This window comes from Bubalus kerabau, chromosome 7, assembly GCF_029407905.1.
Source record: "Bubalus kerabau isolate K-KA32 ecotype Philippines breed swamp buffalo chromosome 7, PCC_UOA_SB_1v2, whole genome shotgun sequence".
Lineage (NCBI taxonomy): Eukaryota > Metazoa > Chordata > Mammalia > Artiodactyla > Bovidae > Bubalus > Bubalus kerabau.
This window is the reverse complement of record NC_073630.1, coordinates 110738878-110750551: the sequence shown is the minus strand read 5'-3', so window position 1 is coordinate 110750551 and position 11674 is coordinate 110738878. Positions and strand designations below refer to the sequence as shown.

The window sequence follows — 11674 nt, the reverse complement described above, 5'->3', positions numbered from 1 at the left end:
GAGCTCCGCGAGTCTTCCATCTCCTCCCCTCGGCGAGGCGATCGTCCACGCTTCTTCGCGCACCCGGGCCCCTCTCTCGGGAGGGGATCGCACCCCTTTTCCTCCGCCCTCCACTTTGCAGGACCAGTCGGATCCTTGCTTAGCCTTGCGTGAGTCTCGCTCCTCCCTCCCCCCCCCCCCGGTGCTGTCCGCTGGCTATTTTTATCCACTACTTGTTCAGAGATGCTTTCGGGGGGGATTCTGGGGACGCGACTCCAAATCTGGTGTCTTCTCGCTCCGCTCCCAGAAGCGGTCCCCTCCTAGCAGGGAGCAGCCGCGAGAAGCGGCCAAGGGATGGAGACTGAGCTCTGGAAACCCGGGATCCACCTGCCCCGCTTCTCCGCCTGCCGCTAGATGCGGGCGCGGATCCTTGAGGGTCCCATAGCACCCTGGGGCCGGTACTTAGCTGGCTTTTGTGGCCGCAGCCCGTTTACACTCAGGATCCTGTGGGCCCTACTTGGGCGTTATTGCTCTGCAGCCACATCTTACCCTATTTTGTTGAAATGCAATTGCCCACTACCGTTCAAGGGTTAATTTCAGGAATTTTATGTTAAAAATAAAAGAAAAAAAGAAAGAAAGAAAGGGTAGGGAGATAACCTAACTTCTGCCTCCTTGCATTTCTAAACCCCATCATTGGGCGTTCGGAATTATTCTTCCTTTCTGCTTCCTCGGTACTGATTGGGTGCGACTCGAATAAGCCTGACCGAGTGAAATTCCAGAAGATGAACGCTTCAGCTGCAGATCCCCGCGTTACTCTTTGTATTTCTAGCGCTTAGATTTTTTTTTTTTCCCTTCCCTCCCATAGGATTGCAGAAATAACATATTGAAATGGCCCATTGTGTTACATAAGATTTTCTCCAGCGCTCGGCAGAGCAAAATCAACTTCTCATGGAGCGTTTCAGGGCTTCAGCGGATCCCTCTAACTCCGCTGAGTTTGCCTGGGATCAACAACTTCGTGACTAAGCACTCTTAAGTCGAAACAGTTCATTACCATGACAGCATACACTGAGGATCCCTTTCTGAGGCATCCTGAGCCTTGCTTTTGCGGCTTCTGATTCAGGCTAAAGCTGCCCGCTGTACAGTGCACTGTAGCTTTAAGATGGGAGATTCTTTGCTTGGGAAACTGGTGAGAAAGTGATACCTTGAACTCTACAGGGGAGAACAGGAAAAGCCCATGGTTCAAGCTGTGCTGTTGGTGTGCCTTGTGTGAAATTTCAAGTCTAACACGTTGTTGTTCAGGAGTCCTTTACTTGTATTCTCCCGTGTAATTGGGGATGTGCTTTTGTTCTGAAAAGAAGACCATTCTCTTACTGGAAATGTCCAGAGAGCTCCTTGAAGGGAAATGCAATGTGGAAGCTTTCCTTATCTTCAATTAAAATTTGATGATGGCTAAAAAGAGGCTAGGGAGAGGGACTGGCTAATGTAATGTGCTTGATTGGTACAGAGTGGCTTTTCCAGAACAGAGCATCTACCCAGGGTGGTCCAAACCCACAGTGAGTCCTGAGTCACGTTCTGGTTATAGAAGCCAGTTTGGAGAAAGGCATAGTAAAAGGTACTGATGTCCTGGTGGAACTGAGTCTGTATTCAGGATCAGGACTGAGAATTCAGGCTCCAGGGCCTGTTTCTATGCCAGGGTTCTTGTGTAAGAGACAATCTTGGAGGAGTAAACGCAAGTAGCAACTTTGGTGAGTAGCAGCAGCCTTCTAGCTGCTCTGTGGGAAATGAAGTGACTTTCTGGCTGTTGCTGAAAGCTGTAACTTTCCAGCTGATGTTGGAAAAGATTTGCCTTTTCCCCCATCACTTTGATGTAAGTATCTTCCGTCAACCCCACTAATGGCCCAGGGCTTCCCAGTCAGGCCAACCTTTTCCAGTGGGGAATGGCAAGACTGCTAACTGGATTTGGAACCAGCTTCTTGCCTCAGGACCCTAAGCAAATGCTTTTTCCTCTCTGAGCCTCAGATTCATCCTCTAAAAAATAGAGCTCGAAAGATTATTATGAGAAAGTGGGAAGATACATGTGGAGAGCATTTGGGCAGTTCTAAAACACTGGTGAAAAACGTACTGGGTTAATTTCCTTTTCCTGCAAATTTCATTTGATCTATTTTAATGCTAATTTTCATTTTAGTTTGTGAATGTGTGAATTACATATTTTAAATATTCAGTGAGGGAGAGGATTTCATGTAATGGGCCAATATCTCCTGATTATTCCACCTGAAATTCACCAGCATCAGGCCTCACTACTTCTGAGAACCATTAGTTTCTTATTTGTAGAATCAGAGTTAAAGTTTTTTGGTGCTTTTTTTTTTTTTAGCTTAATGCATTTTGTATATTAAAGGAAATGTATGTTTCAGGAAGGGCCTTGGTATTGATTAACCAAAAAAGGAAGAATGTTGCAGATTAGTGTTAGCAGTTGGGGAAAAGGGATACATGATCAGTTTTAGAAGATGACCTGGGTCTCTGATGTCTACATCTGTCATCTAGCATAAAGCACTGTCTCTCTGTTGCATTTTTGTTATTCAAAATTTGTCCCCAGGTGCTAGTTAAGTGGCTTAGTAGATGCTCAAATAGTAATTTCAAAATAAGTGAATGAATGCTTGAACTGAACCTTCACAGCAAGCCCATGCGGTACATGGGCAGATGGCAACTTTTCTATTTTAAAGATTTGGAATCTGACGATTAGAAAAGCTAATTAATTTTCTAAAGGTACAAAGGATTCCAGATTGGAGTTGAGGTCTGCCTGTTCTCATTCCATTCTGTTCTTCATCCTGTGTCGCCTCTCTCCCATCACCACTTAAAATTCTCCTAATCCATCGTGGACTTTTGCATTTTGTAAGGTTTCCAGCAATCAAACACCCTTCTTCTTCAGGGAGGTACCAACCTTCCCTCAGGTTGGCTTAGTAGTAAAGAATCCACCTGCCAATGCAGGTGACATGGGTTCAATTCCTAGGTGGGGAAGATCTCCTAGAGAAGGAAATAACCCACTCCAGTATTGTTTGGAAAATCCCATGGACGGAGGAGCCTGGCATGCTACAGTTCATGGGGTCGCAGAGAGTTGGACAGGACTTAGCCACTGCTGCTGCTGCTGCTAAGTCACTTCAGTCGTATCCGACTCTGTGTGACCCCATAGATGGCAGCCCACCAGGCTCCCCTGTCCCTGGGATTCTCCAGGCAAGAACACTGGAGCGGGTTGCCATTTCCTTCTCCAATGTATGAAAGTGAAAAGGGAAAGTAAAGTCGCTCAGTTGTGTCTGACTCTTAGCAACCCCATGGACTGCAGCCTACCATGCTCCTCTGCCCATGGGATTTTCCAGACAAGAGTACTGGACTGGGTTGCCATTGCCTTCTCCACACTTAGCCACTACACAACAGCAACAGCAACCTCCCCTCATGGAAGGACTTTAACACGGGGCGGGGCGGCGGGGGATGGGGGGGCTCTTTCTTTGTATCCATATCTCTGAGCTCTGAACTGGGGCTCAGCCTGGTGATCCCACCTGAGGCTTGGAATCTCAAAGGACTGACTGAAGGACAAAAGGACAATCGAGCGTTTATTTACCAGTGTGAGTCATGAGTCAAGAGGCGTCAGCTGCAGGCCCAGTGTCAGGATGTCCCAGGGATGCTATTCCACGGGCATAATCCTGATGCTTCCAGGTTCTCTTCGTTCCTTCTCGTTTCCAAGACCAGCTTTCCAGCTTCTCATGAATTCCTCGAGGTAACTCATAGTCTTCAAGTAAATTTCTTCTCTCTGGGATTCAGTCAGTCTTGTAACCAGCTGATGTCAGCCTCTCACAATGCATCTTCAGGCCTGCCTCGGGCATGAAGCTTTCTCAGCTTCCTCTACCCACAGGGAATTAAGTTTCATAGCTTTTTCAGGCCCTTAGAGGAATATTTACTGGGCCATAGTATGTCAACAGTTATGTGATACTACCAGAGTTCTAGAAAAATGAATACATTATTCTTCCGAGAAATAGCCAGAACATAAGGGAAACAGGTCCCAGTGGGCATTTTTTCTTTTCTTTCTTTTTTTTTTTTAATCCATGCTGTGTGTTTTTTTTGGTAACTTTCCAGCAGGGGTCGCTCACTCTAATGCCTTCAGCAACCCGGCAAGTAAATAGCCTGAGTGAAACAGGCCTGGAGGACAGGCTGGGTAAGGGGGATGTCTTGGCTCTGATTCAGCACGCAAGCTGGGACCTCAGGCTCTGTCTTGCCGAGTATGATTTTATTTTCCAAGATAGGCTGTGAGTTTCCAATTTTATGTAGAATTGACTGACTTCAGTTGTGTTAGTTGTTCAGTGTGTCTAACTCTTTGTGACCCCATGAACTGTAGCCCACCAGGCTCCTTTATCCATGGGGTTTTTCAGGCAAAGAAGACTGGAGTGGGTTGCCATTTCCTTCTCCAGGGGATCGTCCCGACCCAGGGATGGAACCCACATCTCCTGCACTGGCAGGTGGATTCTTTATTGCTGAGCCACCAAGGAAAGCCCTTGACTTTTAATTGTGTCTGTGTGTGATCAGTCATATTGGATTCTTTGTGACCCCATGGACTGTGGCCTGCCAGGATCCTCCGTCCATGGAATTTTCCATGGACGAGAATGCTGGTGTGGATTGAAATTTCCTACTCTAGGGGATCTTCCCGACCCAGGGATCAAACTCCAGTCTCCTATCAGCAGCTAATTACGTATTTTTAAAATAATACGATGTGGACCAAACAAAGCATGTCTATAGGTAGACCTCCTTCCTCATCTGTACCTGCATCCCACAGGCCTCCAGTTTATGGCCTCTGGGTTCCAGACATAGAAAAGTAATGGGTGGGGCCACAGAGGCTCAGTATAATCAGTTATTCATAAGCTTGAAACAAGAGTGCATCAGGAGTGTAGTATAAACAGTGTTCCTGTGAGTTAAATTTTGCGTTTACAGAATTTCTGTTTGCGGTGTTACTTTTTCCTTGTGCTGTAAGCAGCGACACCAATCACATTTATGCCCTTAACACATGTTTATTGAGTTCCAGTCATGTACCAAGCGCTGTTCTTCTCACTGGTGACACAATAGGGGATAAAACAGATGGAAAGCTCTGCTCTTCTGCTTGTCTTCAGTGGAGGAGACAGGTAAAAGCAAGACGGGGAAGGACAGTCCATCTTAGGTCAGACTCTTAGGTACTAAGAATAAAGATAAATTAGGGGAAATGTCAGGGTACTGGGGTAACACCTTTGGCAGAGGGCCAGGAATCTCCAGGTTCAGTCTCTGATCCAACATAACGAAAGTCAGGTCCGACATAAAGGACATAAAGGATTTGAGGATTTGGGAGTTTGGACCTAGTATTATATTCCGGGACTTGCTATTGTGGGTAAACCCCTAAGAGCAGACTCTTCTCTTAGTTTTAATTAGGTCACCTCTTGAGCCCATTCATTGAGTGTCCAGCAGGTGGTAGGTGCTACATTAGGTGCTAGAATCCATTAACACAAAATTTCCAGTCCTCCAGGAAATTGTAGGCCAGTTTGGAAGACATGAACAGATGATCACAAAAGAGATTACTAAAGTGAGTGATGAGGGTGAGAAGGGAGTCGTAACTGCTGAGTTTTGACACTCAGAATGCTGACATTCAGCATCTTTTTGACTTTTTTTTTTTAAGATTTTTTACTTTTTAACATGGACTGTTTTTAAAGTCTTTATTGAATTTGTTGCAATACTGCTTCTATTTTATGATTTGACCTGTTCCCTGTGAGGCATGTGGGATCTTAACTCCCTGACCAGGAATCAAACCCAGGTGCCCAGCATTGGAATGCAAAGTCTTAACCACTAGTCTGCCAGGGGAGCCCCCAATTTAACATCTTTTTAATGGACCATCTGAGATGTACCAGAAACAGTTTAGATCTGTGCTTTTTATCATCAATAAAATTTTTTTGAAGCTTTTTTTTTTTTTTTTAAACCTGGCCATGGCATTTTGTCTGAGAAGGCACTGGCACCCCACTCCAGTACTCTTGCCTGGAAAATCCCATGGACGGAGGAGTCTAGTAGGCTGCAGTCCATGAGGTCGCTAAGAGTCATGTCACTTTCCCTTTTCCTTTCATGCATTGGAGAAGGAAATGGCAACCCACTCCAGTGTTCTTGCCTGGAGAATCCCAGGGACGGGGGAGCCTGGTGGGCTGCCATCTATGAGGTCGCACAGAGACAGACACGACTGAAGTGACTTAGCAGCATGGCATTTTGTATTCTTAACCAAATTTCCTTTTGTATCAAGACAGTTGAGTCTTTAAAAAAATCTTTTCTAAGTGTGAAATGTACTTAGGCCCTTTGAGACTCTGGTGCATCTCCCTCTCCAGTCGACCCTGCCATTGATGGTGACTGTTGTTGCCAGGGTAGCTGCACAGAAGCGAAAAAAAAAAAAAGTTGTTGTTCTTGAGGAACTTACAGTTTAGTATTGGCAGTCAGATAAATGAGCAATTTTTTTGTGTATGAACCGAGAAATGCATCCTGTTTGGGCCTTTGCTTGTGGCATCAGGTAGGCCTGCCTTTGAGAACTTCTTTCCAATCACTCTATTTCTTTCTTTCATGGCAATCCTCCTTCCCACAGCATAGTTTTGCAGCCATAATGTTTATCTGGAGTCATCCTGTTACTTCGCTGGTTCTCGTTCTCCCCACCTTTCACGCCCCCGTAAGAATATACACCGGGTCTGAGCAGGCATCTGGAGCCTCAGGTTTGTTTCTGCCACCAGTTTGCAGAACAGTGTGTCTGGTTCCAAGTAGTTGCTCAGAAAAGGAGCAAGAGGCAACATTTCTGCCTGGGGGTACTAGGAAAGGCTTCATGGGGGAAAGAAATATTTAAGGAAAGAGAGAGGCTTGCGGAGAAAAGCCAATGAATGGTGATGATACAAGATAATCAAAATATGGCCCCAAGCCATCCCATTTGTCCATTTTAGAGATCCTCAGTGTGGTCGGTCCAGGTAAATAGCTGGCATGTTAAACACAAACCCTTCCCTGAATAGATTCTGGCAGCACAAAAGTACTCTGGCATGAAAAGAATGAAAATGATTTAAAAAGAATGAAAAAATGGAAAAAATTAATAACAAAATAAGAGAAAAGAATGAAAATGATAACTCTTAACTTCCATCTAGAACTTTCATACCCACTGTCTCCTTTTTGTCTTGTACCCGGTCCTTCAAGGGAGACAGGGATCTCTTAGCATTTTTATTTTATATTTAAGGAAACCAAGATTCTGAAAAGTGACTTTTCTTAGATCTTCAGAATGAAGATGGCAGACCCTGGTCCAGGGCCACAATTCTCCACTTGCAGTGAGCAGATGGCTCAAGATGGAGACAGGTTAAATCCCTGGGGGGGCTGAGTAGCCCACATTTTCTATAAACAAAGGAATGTTTTTAGATTTGAAACATTCACATCTTTGTTGAGAACTTCCACTTCAGCACTTTCCGAGATGCATTTTGTGTCTTGATGAATTTCCCCTAGAATTCCTACAGATTAGGTACACCCTGCAGTAGGGTTGTTTTTGTGTAAATATCTTTACTCCTTAAGGAGAGTAAATCAGAGGCCTGTATCAGCAGTTAACATACAGTAGGAGAAAGGTGATTGCAGATGCAGCTGAAATGAAAAGGCTTGCTCTTCTAGCTGTGCTCAGAGAAATACATACTTGAGTGGCACATAGTGAAAGCGGGCTGGCACAGCACCACGTCTGAAAAACTCAGTTTCACCTGATATAAATTCCATCTTCAGCCAGATTTTTCCCAGTGTCCCTGATAGGAAGGAAGGCCAGAGAAGGTGTTAATCATACGTTTCTGGAATTAGGTGTAGGAGTTATTCTCGAAGAGTGTGGCTTTTGAAGTCATGTCTGTTTGAATTTCTGATCTCCTCCTTACTGATGGTATCACCCCAAGAAATAGACAGTTTTTCTGGGTCTCAGATTTTTCAGTATTTTAATGAGGATTAAAGGAGATTCCCCTTGTCAAATGCCTAGCCTAATGCTCAATAAAATGCACGTTCTTCTTATGCAGGGTTGCCGGATTTCACAAGTAAAAATACAGGATGATCAGTGAAATTTGAACTTTGAATAAAGAACATGTACTCTTTTAGTATAGGTATATCCTGGATACTTCATATTAAGACATGATTGATTGTTTTTCTGGAATTTAAATTTAACTGGAAGTCCTATATTTTATTAAGCATCTCTATTCTTGCAGTGACAGTTGTAGGTGATGCGTTTGGTGAAACTTCTAGAGCTGCAGGCAGTGAGAGAGGGAAGAATACAGTCATTTGGAGGTGAAATAATTTAGCCACCGTATGATCCAAGGAGAGAAGGAAGGGCTGTTTTCTCTGATGAGCTTAGCAACAGATCAAACCAAGGCAAACTTACTTGTTTGCGAAAAGAAGCAGAAGAATTGTGGACAAGTCAGATCTCTCCCATCTATGCAGCAGATTATTCCCAGCACCCTTTAGGAAGAAGGCATTTCAACCCTTTAGGCCACCAGGGGAGCAGCCAATCCACCAACGCAGCACATTATTCAACACAAACATTGCTCTGAGCTCATTACTGCAGGACCGGAGTTGGAACCAAGAGATCCACACAAGGGCTCCACTGAATGCAGTGAAGGAGTGCTTTGTGCTTTGAAAACTCACTCTTGCAATTGCTCCCTCCTTGGATGAATCCAAAGCTAATAAAACAGTGAGAGGGCCTTTCAGACTGGCTCCTCCCAAGCAGATGACCTCAGGTTATGAACTGAGGCCGAGATCTCCCCAGGACTGCTGGACTATGTTGTTCTGAGGATGGCCATGGAAATGTGTTTCCATTTCAGGTAATAACCTGGCAGAAACTCAACAAGCAGTACTTTGGTTGCCAGTGGACTTTTCCCAAGCAGAGTTTAATGCTTTCTTCTATAGTAAGATACTGCTTATGCCAAAATGATGTTTCTGTTGCATCTGAAATTACTAACTCTTCATTTAACTCGAGCTGCTTACGAGCAGTGTGTTTATATGGAATATGGACCAGAAAGGAAGCAAAGTGGCTTGGCAGGTTGCATGTAGAATGACTCAGCCAGAGAGATCTGGTTACATCCACTTTGCTACCTCTTGGCCATGCAACAGGAAATGAGTTATCTCCCATCTCTAAGCCTCAGTTTCCACATCTTCAAAATGGGCATAATTAAAATTATAGCAGATAATTGTTTAGTGCAAATTAAACTAAATAAATTATGTCAAACATTTACACAATGCCTGACTCATCAGCATTAAAAAAAAAAGATGCTGTTAATAAGATAACAAAAGAAAGCAGTGTAGACTTCTAGATTGCAAACTCAACGTTATATTACAGAGAGCGTGGATCTCATAGCTCACATTCTTGGGAGACTGTCTGGTCTTTTGCCCTGTTTCTTTAGTCTTAATTTATATAGTGTGAGCAAATCTTATTATTTCATTTTCTGGGCCAAAAGCTTAGAAGCAGCAATGCAGAAAGGGTACAGCAGGAACCGTCAGGGGAAGGCAAAGTACAGAAAGAGAAGGGAAGGAGGAAGAACCCAGGAAAGAAGGAGGGAAGAGAAGGGAGGAGAAGCCAGGACAGAAAAGGATTATGAGCAGACAGAGGATTCGTAGCCCAGGGAAATGCAGTGGCCTCTTGTAGCATGAAGTCCCTGGTTAAATCCTATCCAGATACAGTCATTTAAGTAAATGTCACTCCCTCTCCCTGTCCCAAGGCTTCTCAGGATCTGGGCTTAATACCTATGACCTTGAGGGAAGGACATACAAATTGTAATGGTGGAACTGGAAAAAATGTGGAACGTGATAGAACTAGAGAAGTTGAGGCCTTTCTCCCTGCTCTGAGTCAGCACGAAGTCCTAGATGACAGCTGAACACAAGGGAACCCAGTGCCATCTGGTGGAGACACCGGCCACCATGCCCCTCATGGTCCTCCGCATGATGCCTGGAGTGGGTCTGTTACTTTGGATTTGGTTTTATTTCCATTCGTTACACAGGAGCTCTCTTTATTTTAACTTTATTTTTTCTTGGGGTATAGCCAATTAACAGTGTTGTGATAGTTTCAGATGATTGGCAAAGGGACTCAGCCATACACATACATGTATCCATTTTCCCTTGAACTCCCCTCCCATCCCAGCTGCCACGTAACATTGAGCAGAGTTCCATGTGCTGTACAGTAGATCCCTGTTGGTTATCTGTTTTAAACATAGCAGTGTGTACATATCCATCCTAAACTCGCTAACTATCCCTTCCCCTCATCCTGCCCCCAGCAACCATAAACTCCTTCTCTAAGTCTGTGAGCCTCTTTCTTAAATGTGGGCTCTTATTAGAGAGAGTTTCGGGTGGCATCTCTCCTGCCGTGCTTTCTCCCTGTGAAATGGTTCCTCCCCTCCTGACCTCTCAGCCCCATCTACACACACATCAGAGGAACTGACCTTTTCTGGGGGACAAGTCGGTCCTCAGTTGTTCAGTGAGGCAGGAGCATCCTTGGGGCCAGAGCATTATTGAAGATCACAGAACCACCCCTGCTCCCGATAGCACTGCATTATTTGAGGTTTTTGACATTGGAGAAAATGCTTTTGTTTTTCCCAACCTTGACTGTCCTGTTAAAGGGCATTGCATTTCTTCATGGCCCTTTTGGTCTTCCCTGGTGGCTCAGTGGTAAAGAATCCACCTGCCAATTCAGGGAACGCAGGTTTGATTCCTGAGTTGGGAAGATCCCCTGGAGAAGGAAGTGGCAACCCACTCCAGTTTTCTTGTCTGGGAAACCCCATGGGCAGAGGAGCCTGGTGGGCTACAGTCCGTGGGGTCACAAAGAGTCAGACACGACTGAGCAACTAAGCAACAGCAATAACCTGGACCTTTTGCTGGTAGAAACGTTGGATAATATATGTAAAATACCCATTGGAAAGTCTGGTACTGAGTAAGTGTGTATAAGGCGGCACTTAGTAGTGATTATGAGCTTTTCTTGCTGGTAAGCCTGATCTTGTGTGAAAAGCAGATTAAGAATGTTACTAAGGCTCTCGCTGTGTATCCGCACCCAGACCACCTTGTCCTTCGCTGATCTGTCCAGGTGGGGAGAAGCCCAGGACGACCCCGGCAGCTGCCCTTACCCTCCGCTCTCAAGTAGGAAGGGAACAAGGTTGAGGGACTCCTAATCAGGGTAGAAATCTTTCTCAAAAGCCTGCAGGAGATTTCCCTGTAAAACAGAGAAGTTTGAAAGTTAGTCACTCAGTCGTGTCTGACTCTTTGTGACCCTATGGACTATACCCACCAGGCTCCCCCGCCCATGGAATTCTCCAAGCAAGAATACTGGATTGAACCCAGGTCTCCACATTGCAGGCAGACTCTTTACCAATTGAGCCAAAAGGGAAGCCAGATTTCGCTGTAGGTCCCCTTATCCAAAAGTTTGGTCACATGCACACAGGTCAGAACTGCAGAAGGAGAAACTAAGGCACAGCCATTTGAAACTGTGGAAGAGCCAATTAATCAAACAATAAGCCAATTAATCTGGGTCATCCAGAATCGATCCCTTCACTTTTGAGCAACTACAGGAGACGTGAGGGAGACTCAGGTTCGATCCCTGGGTCAGGAAGATCCCCTGGAGGAGGGCATGGCAACCCACTCCAGTATTCTTGCCTGGAGAATCCCCATGGACAGA

At 45.0% G+C, this 11674-nt stretch overlaps 1 protein-coding gene across 1 annotated transcript in view; it reads left to right on the top strand.

Moving 5' to 3' along the window:
• Positions 1 to 11674, top strand: part of HS3ST1 (heparan sulfate-glucosamine 3-sulfotransferase 1) — a 36382-nt gene that overhangs the window by 1252 nt on the left and 23456 nt on the right. The gene's annotated exons all lie outside the window — the stretch shown is intronic.